The following is a 16,738-nucleotide window of genomic DNA, read 5'->3' as shown; positions in this document are numbered from 1 at the left end:
GCAATTGCCACCAGCTCTGTGCACCGCTTTCACCACTTTCCAGTTTCCACCAGTTGCAGGTACGCTTATATTCTATAGAAGAAAACTATCCACAAACCTGTAACTCCTATAAAGGACCCCACAAACCTGTAACTCCTATAAAGGACCCCAGCGCTCGGTACTCGCCCTACCTACGCTATCGACGCTTGTCGGTCTTCGAGTGGCACCGTAAAATCCTCCTTTCAAAAGCCTTTTTATTCAGGACACACGTCGATGTGACCCAGAAAGAGTTAACCAGTACTCCAGGAATGTGATGAGCGTTAACCCACTGCAGCTTCACACTGTCCACTCAAAGCTGGAATCGAGGAGGGGAACAGGTCAGGTGGAGGATTAGGAAAACATCTCTCATGGTGAGAAATCTGCCAGGCTCCCAAGGGAAACGATGAAAACCCTGCTCCTTGAGTCACTTAAAACTGGACCCAGTACAGGAAAATCTGGTGTAGGGAACAAGCCTTCCCCCATAGGGGGAAAACGGAGAAGTTGGATGACCTCAGATCTTTTCCACCTCCAGTTTTTGTGGTTCCAGAAATGTGCAGAGGCGATGGCTTACACAGTGCAGGACAGGTAAGCCGGATGATGAACAGTTGCTACCAAACCTGCCAGAGTGAGTCAACCCGATCAACACAGCTCACCAACGGCATTTGGGCGCTGGACCGCTAGGGCTGCACTCAGCTGGAGGTGAGGGGGGGGCTCCTAAGGAGAGAAAAAACATCAACATCTGCAAAACCCTACAACCTACGCAACGGCCAGGGCAACACAGGACCACCAGCTTACGACAGCCACCCCGGTGGCTTTTAACCTTGGCTGGTTAAATCTCCGAGCTCCAGCATTTCAGACAGGAGTTACAGGACAAAGGATTTACACTTCACATAGCAAATGCACGATGTTTCCGTGTTTTCAGGCAAGTTCTTCCAGTTACTGTCAGAGTCAGAGTCCTCAGAAAGCCTAACGGTCAAGGAAACAACCCCAGTAACACCGCACAGGATGCTGCTGGTTCTGTTGTTGCTGTTTAAGAGCCACGTCCTTCAGAAACAGGCTTACTTATTGCTAGCTAGGGTGAGGATAAAAGCTAGGAAAAGCTCATTCCTTGATTAATACCAGCCTCTCGTACTTTCTTTTGGAGACAACTGCTGCTAATGCCTGGGAGATTCATGATCTGTCTAGTCCATTATCTCCCAGCAAATCCCAGCAAGCACAAGATAACAAACACGCAGTTTGTCCTTCAGAGACCTGCACTGGCCGCTGCGTTCTCCCGAACGTCAGTGAAACAACACACAATGAAAAAAAAAATAAATAATCAAGCCTCTGAGCCTGCCTGGATCTATGGAAGGCAGCAGTTGCCCGTGCAAAGACACCTGCCCTTGACAGAGACTTGGCAGATCAGCTGGGAGGTCTATGACTCTTGTCATTCTAGCAGAGCGCCAGCCTGCCTGTTAAAACAGGGTATTTGCACAATGATGAATTCTGATTTCAAGATAATTTATAGCCTTAGTAAATAAACAGGCTTACGGCTGTTTAAACAGTCACATACGATAGCTCTGGGCAAGCACAGTGAAGAACAGAGGAGTTGCCTGAGCTGGGAACAGGCAGCAGAGGAAAGCAAGCGAAGCCCAGAACACTTCCCATCAGAAGTGAAATCCTTCCCGTCTCAAAAACACCACCTCACCCCGCTCCCTCAAACATAGTTCTCATTCACCCTTCTACTCGCATGCCTGCGCCAGAAATCCAAGACATCTTGAACATGACAGGGTATCGCGTCACCTTTCACCACCTGCCTTTGACACCGCTCCATCCAACTCGCTGCACACGGGTTCGCACCCATTTCACCCCACCTGTTTGGGCAACCGCGTACAGCAAGAATTGTAGTTAGAACTTCTGCTGCTGCTAAGCTTCTGTACTTTTTTATGGCTTTTTTTTTTTTTTTTTTAAGTGGGATTGATAGTACTGGAAAGCCGGCAGACTGGTTGAGACACTGAATTAAGACACCTTTGAAACCAGGGTTGTGGGGATCCACTTCACTTCCATTCTGTTACCAGAGGTGTTTTAGAGGGGCTGCACGTTCCACGGCACAACGACAGCCACGGCCGTTGGGGCTGGGGCAGAGGCAGGGAAGGAGCAGAGACGGCTTTTGCTTCGTTTTAGCTGTATCCCTCCAGGCAACCCACAACCACCTGCTCTACCAAGAGCAAGATAAATTATTAAGGGCTGGAGGCACCAACTTGGGAGAAAGCAGCCGAGAAGTGCAAGAAAGGAAACAGCCAGCCTACAGATACTGAGACACGTGAATCCTCTGGACAGTGGAATTATTCTGGACAATGCAAGGCACTGGATATTCCCTAGCAGTCATGGGATGAGAGGAAAAGGAAAATTTCAGCTGCCTACCAAGGACCACTCCCAGAAGGAAGGTTCGGATGAATCTCTTCTTCCAGGGAAGGGACAGAGCGTTCTCCCTGCAACCAGCTTATCCCCCCACCTCGGCACGCAGGGGAATACAGGAACAGCCCTGCCACGGCCAAGAGCACGGAGGAGATTAACTCACTCCCTCCCCACCGCGCCTGTTCCTATAGATCAAGCGACTCGGAATATTTATCCCATGTTTCGATCGTGCCTATGGGCCTGCTTGGCTCGCCGCCCTGAAGAGATTACAAGCAAGGAAAGGTAAAAAGCTAGCCAAGAGCGGCAAGGTTTTGGCCCCACACAGCGGCTAGGATGTGCTCAGCCAGGCTCCCACCCCAAGCAAAGCTGTGAGGGGCTCGGAGCACTACAGCCAGCTGGTTGCTGCTGGGCTTGCTAGGACCTGGGCTGGGTACGTGGTCAGGGCAGCAAGGACAGCCCAGCAAGCTGGAAAGCGGTCTCAGCCATACCTTCTGCCAGCCCAAAGGAGAGCATGAGTTGGAGCCAACAGGAGCCACGCATGAGGGAGAAGCCAGTCTTGTCCGTACAGGATCTGAATGGCCTCCCTTGGACAGGAGTAGCTTTACGCCAGGCTGCCCCTGCCTCATCAGATAGCCTCAGGCAATCCTCCCAGCCCTGCCGCCTCTTCTCCGAGTTGGGACAACGCTTCAAAACCACCTTTGTAATAAGAAAACACACAAGACATTCCCACTACAGCAGATGACCTCATACAGACGTGCAGAAGGCTTCATCCCAGCAAACACGTTTCACAGAGATGACGTTCCCTCACCTGAGGAAACGGCACAGGGCTGGCCATAGGTCCCAGGAGCCCCGAGCGTTGGTCCCTCTCCAATTCCCGCGTTTCACCCAAAGCCAACGCAGCTCACGCCGTGAAGGCTGCCAGGGCTGCCCATCCCTCCCTCGCCCAGCAGGATGGGTTCCCGGATAAGCGGGAGGAACGCTGAGCACATGTCCTGGTCCTGGCCCGGGAGGTTGGCCTCAGAGTTCATACGCTTGAATTTGGAGCTGAATTGCCGCACAAGTCAGAGAAGCTCAAGATAAAGCCCGTGTCGTGTCTATACATGTGCTACACCCGTGTCTGAGCCAACTGGAAGTCCTGTGGCTGCCTTAATTCAGTGCCAAATCAGCGCTGAAGGATCCCACTCTTTACTGAGTTCACCGCTGCTGCGAGGGTGCCAGTTCAGACCTGGTTCACGTCCAAACGTCTCCGAACACAGGCAAAAGGAACACGCACCTACCTGCAAAATACCACGTAAAGGCACCCAGAAAGAAACAGGCCAGGTGCAGAGCGAAGTCGGGCTCTCCAGGGACATCACCTCAGCCTCCCGAAGGTTAATTCTCCAATATCCTGGAGCGCCTTGCCCGGAGGATGATGAGCCACGGTAGCGAGCTACCTAAAGTCACAGGACACATGAGAAAAATAAATTCAGGTTGGCTAAGGCTTCATCGCCCGCCTGACCCGGAACACCATCGGAATAGCTGGGGTGCCTCGCGTACGGCCAGCGCCCACCGGTGCCACGCAAACCGCTCGGGGACACCTCTGACCCCATCACTGCCTCGTCTTGCCCAGGAACTCAGAGGAGTCGAGGCTCTTTCCCAAACCTTCCCACCAGATCTAGTTTCTGCTCACAGGCGTAGGTGTTACCGAGAATCGCTGCTGCTGGGAAGAATTGTTCCGCAAACACGCTTTGAACAGGATCCATATAGAAAAGGTTTGTATTTCCTGAATGGAAACGAAACCCCTTTATATAGGCTGCATCGGAGATTCAAGGGCCAAACTGTTCCCTTCAGACCTTATTTTCTTTGGACCTTGAGTATACCCCACATGAGACATCTGGCACGGAGCTTACAGGATACAGTTTGCTTTGGCACTGGCCGGGTTTTGGAGCTCACAGTGTTCAAATAGGATTTTATGAATTGAACAGTCTCACTCTCTTCTGTAGTGCCTCAAATTAAGGTTTCCACATATGCCTTTAATAGAGATTTGCTAAGACACTTATTGCATGTTAAATAAACATCACTCGGTGAAATAGAACACCCTCATTGAGGATTAACAAACACACAATTCAGTCGGGCTGCTGCAGCTGTTAAACCTCAAATGCAACTTCAATGTCATCATCAGTCATTTTATTAAGATAATAATTGCCCTATTAATGCTAATTAAATGACTAATGCCTTCACTGTGACGCTGTTCACCAATAACGCCCAAAGCAGATGCAGCAGGCAATCCCCTCTCTGCTTCCAGCGAGCCCCAGGTTAGTGAACAATTAGTCCACTACTCCAAATAAGCTCCCAGACAGAAGTCAGAGAGGGTTTTGGAGAATGAAGGGGGTTGTACGCAAGAAAGCTAACATCTTCTTGAAAAATCATGGGCAGGTTAGTTAATCCAGAGGTTGAGAGACCTAAGCTTGGTCTTAACCAGGTAAGCGGGGCAGAGCAGCGACTACTGGCCAACAGCACCAGCTGTAGGGCTGGCAAAGGAGAAAGCCGTCACCGCGCTAACCACAAGGTCGCCTCATCCACACCTTACGCCACAAACACCTCCCCAGGCCCCTGCTTGGAGGGCTGGGGAAGCCCAGGCCACCTGCAAGCCCAGCGCTCTGCTGGGGCACTCGAGCCACCCAGGAGCCAGAGGGGGACAGAGGATGCTGACCCTCAGGGCGGCCTCGCAAGCTCGGCTCTATCCCCAGGAGAGCCTCGAGCAACACATACCCCAGCTCCGTGCCTCGTACGCCAGCCCCGGCTGCTCAGCACCCCCAGCCGAGGCTCTTGCGCAGTAGCCGGGAGCAGACTGCGCTGCCCGGCTGTTGGGGCTGACCTTCCATCAGGAGATGGACCAGATGTTCCCGCATGGGCTACGGAGGGGCTTAGCAGCAGCCTCGGCGCCTGAAGCCAAAGCTATGTCGTAACACTTGGCTGCCTAGGCGGAGAGATTCCCCTGCCCCTCATTCCCAGATTTTTGGTAATGATTATTACTATTAAAGTTTAAAAATAAAGAAAGCAAAAGTGGATTCCTTGCATCCTCATCATTTTAATTGGAAGACGATCTCCCTTAAATGGTAAATGTAATTGACCTCATCGCAAAAGAGGCAGGGAGGAGCAAGTTATCATTCTCCATGTGATAGTAACCATTATTGCAGCTCAGGGATTCAACCTATTAGCACAGGCAGGCTCCCATTTGTTAGACTATAAAATAACACATTGCCAAGCCCTATAATGGGCTGCAGATTTAGATATTAATTGTTAAAGTATCTCTGAAATGTACTACGTTAAAAGGGAAATGACCTCATGTTTCCTCTGAGACCCTTCACCTTCCTCCTGCTCCAAGAATCTTCTCCTTGCTCCAGTCCCTGCCACCATCCCCTTGCTGCACAGGACTCCAGCACAACTTGCACGAGCCCTTTTTCAGGGCTCGGTTCACTCTCTAAAGCAATGCCAACCAAACCAGCTCAAAAACAAACAAACAAAAAAAAACCACCAACCCCCCCCCCACCACCACCACCTTGTTAACCAGTTCAACTGTCACTCAAGGCTCCTCTACTGGCATTGAGGGGACAAAAGGAAAAGAAAAGGGGCAGGGGAGCATGTGCTGTGGGGGGAAGTTAGATTCAAGCCAAAAGGTTTGTGGAAACCAACCTTCACGGTTCAGGTCACTTCGTGACTAGACATGTTGTGGTCTGAAATGAGAGAACAAGGATGAGAGATAAGATAGACCTTCGCTGATCCCTTGAAGTTTTGCCACGGGAGGTACTGCCCACACCGAGACCCCGCAGCCCACCCAGGCACCCTACACCTGCCCAGCTGGGAACACAGGGCTGCATCCCTACGCATCCCCACGGGTTGTTTCCATTTCGTTCATTCCTTTCCTAGTCTTGGGGATCAGTAAGTAAGCAGGAGCATCAAAAGGCTCTTGGGATACCAAAGCACACAAGGATCACACCAGCGTGCCAGGCTAGGCATGTTTGAAATTCAAGGTGCTTGGAATCAGAGCATGATCTCAACAGGAGAGAAGCACTGAATCCTGCTCCAAGCCCGAGGCTCCAGAGAAGACATTTGGCAAGACCGGGAAGGGGAGGCCGGTAACCATGACAACCGCTCATTTCTCAGTACCAGACAACAACGAAGACTCCTGAAGATACAGGTCCCATGGCCACCGCCTCCATCCCCCCCATCCTGGGAGGGCTCTCCATCCATCACGCCACGCAGAGAACATCACCCAGGAAGGTACCACAGGCTGCCCCTCAATTCAGAGGCCCCCTCCCAAGGGGGATACCTCCGCTCGGCACGGGCAGAAGGAGCTGCTGAACACTACACTCCTGGGACACAGTCTTCTCCACCTCACAACTCACGTGGGCAGATGCCAGGCAGTCACCTCCGAGCATCTGACTTCCAAAGGCTGGGAAAAACAACTGGGAAAGCCATGTGAAAATTAACGACACGGGCGCTAAGGAACAGACAAAGCTTAAGGAAATCCACCATTGCGTGGCAGAGCTTCACCCACCTAGAACAGCAGAAACGATTCCGAAACGTGTAACTTCATCCTCATTGTTATTCACCAGACACGTCAGGTAAGCAGCTTTCACCTCCACTGGGCAACCACATCCCTGGGCTTTATGATCTGTGCACAGCACATAAAATCAGGAGTAAAATTAAAACTATTCCGATCTCAGCATCAACACGATGGTGGTGCAGGTAAAAGGAACGGAACGATGCAGCCCCCCCACCCCCCCAGCCCACCTCCCAGGCATCTCAGACAGCTCACACAAGTCAATTCTTCCCTCTACCTTTCACCACCTTCCTGGTGGCTGCGTCCTCCCAGCACTTCGGGCACCTTCTGGGCGCATTGTCTTCTCAGCAGGCTCCTTTGGAGACCAAACAGAGAGCTGCTCCACAAAAAGCTTCAGTTCTTCAAGACAGCCATTTGTTGGTACGTGTCCCTGCGTCAGGGAAAGGGCTTCCAGAAGCCTGGCCACCTGAGGTAGGGCTCCAGCAGCTGGTTGAGCTAAAAACAGAAATTAAGGAGCATGGGGAAACCCTGCATTACTTTTGTAAGATTATTAGATCAAGGCCTTGTCTCAGGCTTTTTCTAGATGACCTTCGCTTTGTCAACGTGGGGTTTTTTTTCCAAGAGCTAAAACACACCCCCCCTTGCCTCCTCTCCCCAGCTCTCCACTCCCCAGAGCACACTTAGATAGAAATACAGCCACCACACAGCTTTATCCCCCCTCCTCAATTCAAAGAGCACTCATGCATCAGCATCATGCTGTACCACTCGCTTCTCACCTTGGTTTTCCTCTGCATCACCAGCCACAGGATCCTGAAAGCAGCACAGCTTCATCTCCTGGGTCTGACCCAAAGGAGTTTCAACCAGGCTCCCCAACATTCACCTCCTGCAAAACCCCAGCCCCATCTAGAGGTCCCGGTCCTCTTCTCCAAGCTTCCAGCGCCCCGGCAGGGCAGCAGAAGCTCACCAGGCAGGAGGCAAGGCTAGCCAGCTCTCCTCCCCCGAGGAGCAGCATTTAAACCCAGCCAGGTGCTCATGTTTAGCTTAACTGGCAGATTTGGGTCAAGCCACACCTGGTCCCAAACCAAGCCTGGCCTGAAGTGAACCCACCGCAGACGTACCCTCCCCATCAACGCCCGCTCAATCCAGCCAGCCGCCCAGGCGGCTCCCTCCATGCCAAGGAAAACCACCCCAGGGGCTGGCTCCCAGATGACCACTTCGCCAGCCAAACTGGGAGCCACGCTGCCTGTGCTCAGCTCCCGGCTCCGTGCGAGTCACACCATCTCCCTGGGCTCAAGCCCCTGTGCCAGGATTAGGTGTCTGCTCTGTGGGGGACCTCTGGGTGTCTGTAGACCAGGGCACGCACCCTTCCCGTGCCAAGGCAAAAGCCGATGCATTCCCACACGGCTCCATCTCAGAGGTCCCCTATTCAGGTGGGAAGATTGGCCAAGAAGAAAACAGCCCGAGAGCCTGGATTTTCCTGGCTAGTTCATCATCCTTGAGCACCAGCTCTTCTGGCCCGTGTTCCTTGCAAGGCACGCTGTGCGATCCACGCGGCCCAGAGAGGAACGCTGTGCTGGAAGGAGAGCCAGGACTGTTTCAGATGTCAGTGTCTGCAGCTGCTGTGTTGATTTTAAGGCAACACATGTGCCCAGCGAAGCGGAGAGGTTAACATAACCCTGTCACTGCTCAACGCTACGAGAAGCATGAATGTTCGAGGAGTGAGCACAGAGATGTGCGGTCAGGACGCAAAAATGTTATTTGGAGATGTACTGCTTTAAAGACACAAAAGAATAAGAATGGAAACAAAACGTACAGAATTTCACAACTGACATCAAACGAGCTCTTCAAAACGAGCTTTTAAACTATATTAAAGCCCGACACACACTTTTTTTTTTTTTTTTCCCCCAGGAAAAAAAAGGACAGGACCTTAAAGCTGTGCTCTTCTTTAAGAGACCTTGTAGAACAGTTCTCGTGAGGAGACAAAAGTTGTTGGGGGGTTGAGTTTTGAGCTGGGGGAGACAGGTACCGCTCCACCTTTGGCAGGAGCAGCAGAAAGGAGAAGAAGATGCTTCTGGCCTGGGATGTCGACTGGCTGATCCAGTTCAGCCCCTTTCTTTCCCAATTTCCCGACTAAGTGCAGACCACCTGAACAGCAGTGACCGGGAGAGCTCAGGGCAGTGTTTCAGATGGAACGCTCAGGCAAGTGGTCTGCTTTAACCCCTGCACTGGGGTCTCGTAGGGGCTTTCTGTCTGCAAAGCAGATGCACACATGTAGGTTGGGAAATGAGGAGGGAGAAGACACAGCAGGGACAGGAAAGGGGAAAGGCAATCATGGTCTACCACTCCGTGTTGTATTTCGAGCCCGTGGCTGCGAGTTTCTCTTCCTTTACTTCCAAAAGACTTCTTACCCAGCTTTGCCCGGTGCTTTGCAACGGGGCAGAAGGTGCTGTGTGAACACAGGGTCTGAATCTTGCCTGGGAGCCCTTCAGCTGTTGAAAAAACACAAATGCAGAAAATAAAATTTTAAAGGATCCCACAAAAAAAAAAAAAAATCAGGGAAAAAATCTCTGCTGGACTAAATAAGGAAATGAATTCCCCTAATTACCACAAGATGCTCCCCAAGTCTGACAGTATCTCTTGGAGCAGATGTGTTCAAATAATTTTTCCTCAGCCTCCAGCCTGCGTGGGCAGATTCCAGCACCAGCCACTAACGTTAAAATGTACCTAATGAGTATAGACATTAAGAAACTGCCTTGGCTTACGGTGTCTGCATTTTTCCCATCCTCCAGGCCAAATTGCAAACGTTTTGTTGGTATTATTCACATCAGAAAGTGCTTGATTTGAAGAAAAAAAACCCCAAACCACTACAAGCTGGATCCATGAAAGCAATTGCTAGAAAGGAAGGACTGGAGGCCTTGGAGTTCTTCTGCAGAGACAGTAAGCACAAAGGGGCAGGTCTGAGCTTTTTCTAGCAGTGACAGCACATTCTGCCTGCCTTGCTCAGAAGCCCCTGCAGATGTTACTCAGGGATGAAGAATTACACACACTCGCACATACACCCCAAACAGGTTTCTCTCACTGATTTCCCGTGTGATTTGCTGTATTCGAAACCCTGCTGCATAGCGATGGAAGTTCCTGGAGCGATGTCTTCTCCGAGCAACAGGCAAGTTTGCAGCTGCAGAAATGCAGCAAATAAAATGATACCAAGTTTTTCTCCGTTGTGCTTCCCTTGCTGCTTGGGAAGGGACTGTCCAAAAATCTCGGAGAACCTGCAGCAGACGCAAGAGCAAACGCTCTGAGTTCTGCCATCAGGTGCCTCCCCTCTGCCACAGGTGTTATACAGCTGCTTTACAAATGTTAAAGCGGAGATCATTGTACCAGCTTGTAAAGAATGACTTCGCAAAAGTCTCCTTCCCACCTCCCTCTCCCTTCTCCCCATTCCCTTGCACAGAGCAAGCTCTCTCCTTCTCTCCTCAGTAATCCACACTTAGGCTCAGAAAACATCTGCTTTAATTAGACAATGGTTGCCTGAAACAGGCAAGAATGTCCTGGAATGAGGGGACTCCGGGAAAATTTGCCTTCGCCTGGGGTAGCCACCTGACCTCTTATCAGAGCGATGCCGTGCGTGCCCCTCGCAGGGCTCCACAAGGGCAGAGATGGGATAGCTTCTTGGAAGAGCTGGAAATTAAGAAATGTTAATTGCAACCTGGCCAGTTAACCCTTCCAAAGGCGCGGGACAGGTCCCCGCAGCACTACACTGACAGCAGGTATCTTCCCTGCCTGTTCCGAGCTCGGTTTCAGAATCCAAGCTCTTGTCCTCCTCAGGGCCCCCCTCTCTACCCCCACTCTCCATCCTCGTTTCTGAACGAGCTCCAAGGTTGATTTCCTGCGTGTTTGAATAGGACCAGCTTGACACAGCCTGCCTTGGGATGAAATCACCAACTTGGCTTGCCTTCTGTCTGAAAAACAAATCCTTCTGCAGGGCTTTCATCTAGAAAAAGGACAAGGATTCTGAAATGCAGGCAGGCCCCTGCCAAGTTCCTGTGAACTGCTGCCTGAGTAAAGCTTATGTTTGCTGTGTATTTAGCTTAGCTTTAATAAAGGTTACCGAGCTGAGATTTGACGCTAAAAATAATCAATGAACCTCCTCCTGTTCGCTCCCCTGGCAGCTGAAAATAAGGAAGTCAAAACACAGGTGAGATATGGAGCGCTTGCAAGGATGAGCTGTTTTTCCAAAGAGGAATGGGAAACGCACGGGGAAATCTCACACGCTGGGTGAGCAAAGGCCAGGCAAGCTCGGAGAAAGGGAACTAAGACAACGTGAGAGGACCTTCTGCCATGAGCCAAGTATTTAGGTTGTGATGGGAATAAAGTCTTCTGGGATACCTGGGCTTTGGCTTTCCTGTTACGCTGCAGAAGATGGTGCTGCTGCTGCTAACTTCTGGGGAGCCGGCAGCTCTGCACGCACGGTGTGCCAGCAGTGTCGTGCAAGGTGTGTGACACGCGTCGGGGCCTGCTGCACGCTGGGGCTCCTGCACTGGTTTTGGGACAAGGTTGCTTCTATCCCACTCCTCAAATTTGACAAGCAGTGGATGGGCTGTTCCAGCTTGGCATGGTAGGCAGTATTTGCATCCCAAATGAGCGAGATGCCAAAATTAGAATGCACCTATCGTACTTGGTTTGCCCCTAAACCTTGAAACTAGCCCAAGGCTTGTCTCTGCCCTGCCCCAACGCTTCCAATTTCCTTTTCCAGGACAGAAAATAGTTTCTGTGCTCACGGGGAAAGGAGTGGGATGGGCAGCACGCTGCCCTCTCCCCAGCAAAGTGCTGCAGCGGAGAAGAGCAATAGGAGCTGCGGGCTCGGTGATGAGTTTGTTACACGAGGGTTCCTGTGCTCCAGGAGCTTCTCAGCCCAGCTCATCAGCCTGGTCCTCCTCAGCTTAGGTGAAGGAGAGCCACAAAACGAGGTGCTACAGCCGCACTAGGCTGTGAAGGTGTTTGCCAGGTGCACACAAGCAGCTACAGGCAAGGCTGGGCTACGTATCTATTCTGCAGGAGCCTGCACCGATCCTGGCTAACATTTCTCCTCGTCGGAGAGCCGGGGTCTGAAAGCCACCATATGGTTATCATTGGTACCGGAGAAGCATGTGGCCAGGACATGTGTAACTCACATTTTCCTCTGGACCACACTCAGCCTGCACTTGTTTATTGTGGGGGAGGGACTGGAAAAAGCATTGACTCACCGTCAGGAACAAAACATTTCAAATCTCAAACTGAAAATGACTCGGGTTTTTTTAACAAAGCTTTTCTGCTGGTGCAGAGGAAAGGGAACAAGGACTGAGTGGGAAAGTTTGGGGGCTGCACAGCGTTTTCCTTCAGTGGATAGAAGTACGAGGGATACGCTGAAGGGAGGGACAGCTCTTTCTGGCACTGCTCTAGCCGACGTCAGGTTTCTACTCCGACCTTGCTCGAGTCTGCACCTGCTTGAACCCATACAGAAAAATAAAGAGCCACGTTACCTCTATTCCTCAAGTCACGCCTGGTTTAGGCATCGTTGCGCTTGGAAATGTCTCCATCAGAAACCAAACTCAGACGGGCACCCCGTATTGCAAACTACCCGCTCATCAGCCAAGATATAACGATGCAGGCAGACCAAAACTGTGCTCTGCGAATGGCCCACGCGGGGCTCAAATCGGCGTGCTGGCAGAGGAGGTTTAAGGCAGAATTCGGTGCCTTTCAAGTACAACACACACCTCTGCTACACATTTACTGGTAATTTTGCAGCTTTGTGCCTCAGCTTACCTATATTAATGGCTGAAAGCCTGCAACGCATGTGTCATTTTAACAGTCTTGTATGACCAGCAGCGGAAGAAGAAGAGAAGTCCGTAGGAGAATGGAAATCAGAAAAATGGCTGCGGGCAAAAAAAGGGCCCCAAATGTGGGCAGCGCTACCCTCTGCCCTGTCGCACAGCTGAATTCGACAGCTGCACTCGTGTCCGGTTCAGCGAGGCTGGCTGAAATGCATTCATCTACTTACAAAGCTGCTGCAGATCTAAGGAGGCTCTGCTGGGTCTAAGATCTGAGCCAAGCTTAAGCCTGGATTCTGTCGCGTCCAGCTCCATTTGCCACGATGGGTTCTGCCAAGCTCGCCTGAGCACGGGAAAGGCTTCCAGTTCTGATTCTCAGCTCTGCTCTCCTGCCTCTTTCCGTTCTCCCTCTCTCGTTCTGCTGCCGGAAAACACACGAACAATGGAGATTAGCCAGAGCTCAAAGGCCTTTCAAGTGTTCTCCAAAAAGCACGAAACCTCTGTCTCTGTTCCTTGCTGGCGTCACACAAAGCCAGTTCTCCCCACACCCCACACACTCTCCCGGACATCTGAGAACAGCGAGTGCCTCACAGAAATGAAGGGGGTTCCTGTCCTCAAATCTAACGAACAATGAGATGACTGAACATCTGGAAGGAACAGATGCTTCTCATATCCCCGGCCGGCGCGTTGCAGGGTGTGCTTTATGCCACCCAGCGCCGTCTACCCACAAAGAAAGGGAATATGGGCTCCTTGGCAGAGTGGAGCCTGTCAGCCGTGAGTCAGACAGCTGTGGGTTCACCAACACGTAGATGTGCAGTTGGTGTCTCACTGCAAAGAGCAGACGGGACAGCGCTGTTCGCCCCATGATCTGGGAAGGCGCAGTAAAGGCAGGGAGGTACCCACAGCACACGTGCACGGGACAGACCGGGTGTCGCGGGGGGCGAGCTGCACGCCTGTGCAACATCAGCGGGCCCTTCTCTTTAGAAAATCTTATATCTCAGCTCACGGCAGGGTGGGCAGGAGAACTGACTTGCTGGTTTGGTGTGTGGAGTCTCCAGTCAGGACATCTGCATGTAAAGAACAGGGACTAAACTGGCAACCATCAACTGCCAACGAGGGATTTCTTTTTGCAGCCAAATCCCACGGCTGGAGCAGGAGCCTCCCGTCTCCTGTTGCAGAGCAAGAGCAGACAGGAACAAAATACACCTGTCCTTTAGCCGCGACATCTGCGTGCCCTGCTCAGGTATCACGTTTGCTCTGCCTAGCACCCGAGGAAGCAGGAGCCGCTCGCTTCATTTTCCAGAGCGGCAGCGCAGCCCCGCTGAGCCTGCCAAGCCAAGGTTTCACGGGAAGGGCACTCTGAAGACTGATCCCGTGCTATTTTCACAGCCCAGCCCTCTGCAGTCTCACCTTTGGAGATGGACGAGTGAGATCATACCTGCCGGGTGCGAACGAGGAGAGCTGTGCTGGCAAGTCCCACCTACCCGGCACCACGGAAGGGAGACGAGGACCTTGCAAGTGCCACAGCTCTCGTCTGTACTCAGCTGAGCTGAGCCCCCGAACTCCAACCTCGTGGAAGTTTACAGTTCAAATCCACAAGGTATTAAATCTAGTTCAGTCACTTCCAACGCAGTCACTAAGCTGCCAAGCAGCAGCGTTGGGAGTTACACAGAAATAATCCCAGCCTGAGCTTCTTGTGGCATCATAAATTGCCTGTGTCGTCAGTCAGCAGAAACCTGAGAAGAAATTCTTTCCTTTGCAGTTAATTATTTCCAAGCCTTTGCAGCCTTAGCAGAACTGGTGAAAGGTGCTGAACTGACAGCCCTGGAGGAATAGGCTTTCCATTTGTCCACGGAGACGGGCAGGAGCGAGCCAGTAGCAAGAACTTCAACCTGCTCTGCCAATGTGCTGCAACGCTTGTGCTCCAGTTGGACAATTCTTCTCTCCTACCAGTCCACGCTAAGCAGCTCTGCTCGTACACCCCTGAAAAACCCCAGCCTCAGACTTGTGTAGCTTATTTGCAGGGCCAAAGCCAATGTGAATTTTAGCCCGTGTAGCTGGCAGCCCTCTAAGGGGGAAGCAGCCTCCTCCAGACCCGTTGCTGACGTTTATCATGGCCAGGTGCAAATCTTCTTGCACTGGCCTAGCGCCATGAGACCAGCATGTTTTTAAGAATTTCACCCTCCTACCAGACAGTGTTTTTCAATATTTTGCATTAAATCTTCTGCTGTATTTGATTAGCCTGCAGCAGCTGTTTTCCACTCGCACAACAAATCATAAATCTATAAGCTTATGTGTGAGAGACTGTCTGTGCCTAAGAATGCTTGTGTCTGAGAACCGCGGGGCTGCACAGCTGTGCGGGAGCCCTACCTGAACACAGGCTGGAGCGAGATACAGCAAATCGATAAACTCTCATACATAATCCAGTCTGAATCTGTGTTGGAGGCTGTATGATCATGCAGGGTGTCATAAACGTTTGTGTACGCACGCGCCGAAGAATTCCCGCTTGGATAGGCGGACAAATTTGTGTAATTCCTTAAAGGAGCGTTCCGCACTGAGAACATGGGAATCAGCGTTAATACACACTCGACGGCACCAGCGTGAGCTGTTCACATACTTCTGCGAAGGAAGGTGGGTTTTAGCACAAGCACGTAGGACACACGAGCATGGGAACAGCAGAGCACAGGTAAGAAAGCGTTACGAAGCCTTGATGAGCCCATTCCCGTGCACAAAAACACACGTCCACGTGCAATCAGGTTTGTGCATACTCAGTCAAGAACTGCTTGTTGTGAGGCCAAGATCTCCTGTCCCGTGGCCAATTCAGATAAGGAGAGCAAAGGGCTGAAAGAGAAGGGAGGGGAAACTGCTACATACATTACAAAAAGAAAAAGAAAAGGCGTTATTCAAAGACTATAAAAGGCAAAAGTTTGGATGAAGGAGAAGAGAAAGGGTTGCCAAGTCATTACAAAAAAAAAAGAAGAAGGAGCAAGCTGCTGCCAGGTCTTGGCACGTGTGCTTTTACTTGTATAAATCAGTCACTCTAGACCTATGGTAGTTCTTGCTGACAAGCTGTCAAGCTCCTTGGCTGGGGGAATAGGGCATGTGCTTTACATGCACTTACAGAATAGTAAACTGTTATTAAAAGTGGGAAAAAACCCCAGCCTGATTTACTTGTGGTTTTGCCTGCTCAGCTGTATTATCACAGAACAAATTCACTCGTGCGCAGAGTAGTCTGAGACCGTGGAAAACTACAGGCTAACCTCCCTTTGGAAGCACTTGACCTCTTAAGGGGATAGGCAGAAACAAAACATCTCTGGGAACAGAGAACATTAAAAGAAGAAAGAGGCTAAAGCCACAGAAGTACTGTGAGGATTTCAAAGAGCCCAAAGCACCGAGGGACACGGGTCACCCCTGCTTTGAACCACACAGACACCTGTGCACGCCCCAGCCTGGTTCAGGAGATGGGGAAAGCACCTCCAGGCAGGCTTAGATCAGCGCTGGGATCGGGCCCACTGCTACGTAAAACGCAGATGCGTTAGCTGGGTGCAAAGCAGAGCAACTGCCTAAGCTCTGGTAGCAGCCAGCAGCCCTGAGCTGGCTGGAGGTGACGGCAACGGAGGAGGCTGCCGGCTGCGGCGAGGGACCGGGGAGACGTGTGCTGTGTCTGAAGGCCACTGGGACCACTGGCGAAGATGGGCTTTAGACGGCAAAAGATAGGACGGATGGATGGGAAGGAAATCTAAGGGAGGGAAAGGATCATTAAAAGCAGAAAAGCCCCTCAAATTACGATTTAGAGAGATGTTACACAAAGAGAATATATAGACAATCATCTAAGGAAAACCTGACCAGACTAGTTCTCTCTGTATTGACTTTGCAGTTAAGCACAGCCTCGTCGCTGCCCTTCCACGTTACAGGGCATTCCTCCTGTTTTATCACTCAGCGAACTGCCACAATATATACGTGCGTGCAC

At 51.3% G+C, this 16,738-nt stretch overlaps 2 long non-coding RNA genes across 3 annotated transcripts; both read right to left on the bottom strand.

The window, feature by feature from the left end:
* Nucleotides 1–215: 215 nt before the first annotated feature.
* Nucleotides 216–8,844, bottom strand: LOC114015467 (uncharacterized). 2 transcript variants are annotated; one of them, XR_008735444.1, is made up of 7 exons: nt 7,738–8,844; nt 7,239–7,456; nt 6,956–7,072; nt 6,728–6,863; nt 6,091–6,131; nt 3,693–3,848; nt 216–3,111 (listed from the first exon to the last, which is right to left on the bottom strand). It is a non-coding gene; the product is annotated as an uncharacterized LOC114015467 (long non-coding RNA). The 2 variants fall into 2 exon arrangements; XR_008735443.1 differs by having other exon boundaries at nt 6,091–6,863.
* Nucleotides 8,845–10,454: 1,610 nt separating this feature from the next.
* LOC129737526 (uncharacterized) lies at nt 10,455–13,735 on the bottom strand. The gene is made up of 2 exons (XR_008735445.1): nt 12,999–13,735; nt 10,455–12,873 (listed from the first exon to the last, which is right to left on the bottom strand). It is a non-coding gene; the product is annotated as an uncharacterized LOC129737526 (long non-coding RNA).
* Between the last annotated feature and the right edge of the window lie 3,003 nt (nt 13,736–16,738).

This window comes from Falco cherrug, chromosome 17 (assembly GCF_023634085.1).
Source record: "Falco cherrug isolate bFalChe1 chromosome 17, bFalChe1.pri, whole genome shotgun sequence".
NCBI classification, from domain to species: Eukaryota; Metazoa; Chordata; class Aves; order Falconiformes; family Falconidae; genus Falco; species Falco cherrug.
Note: the sequence above shows the minus strand (reverse complement) of the source record. Positions and strands in the feature narration are given on the sequence as shown.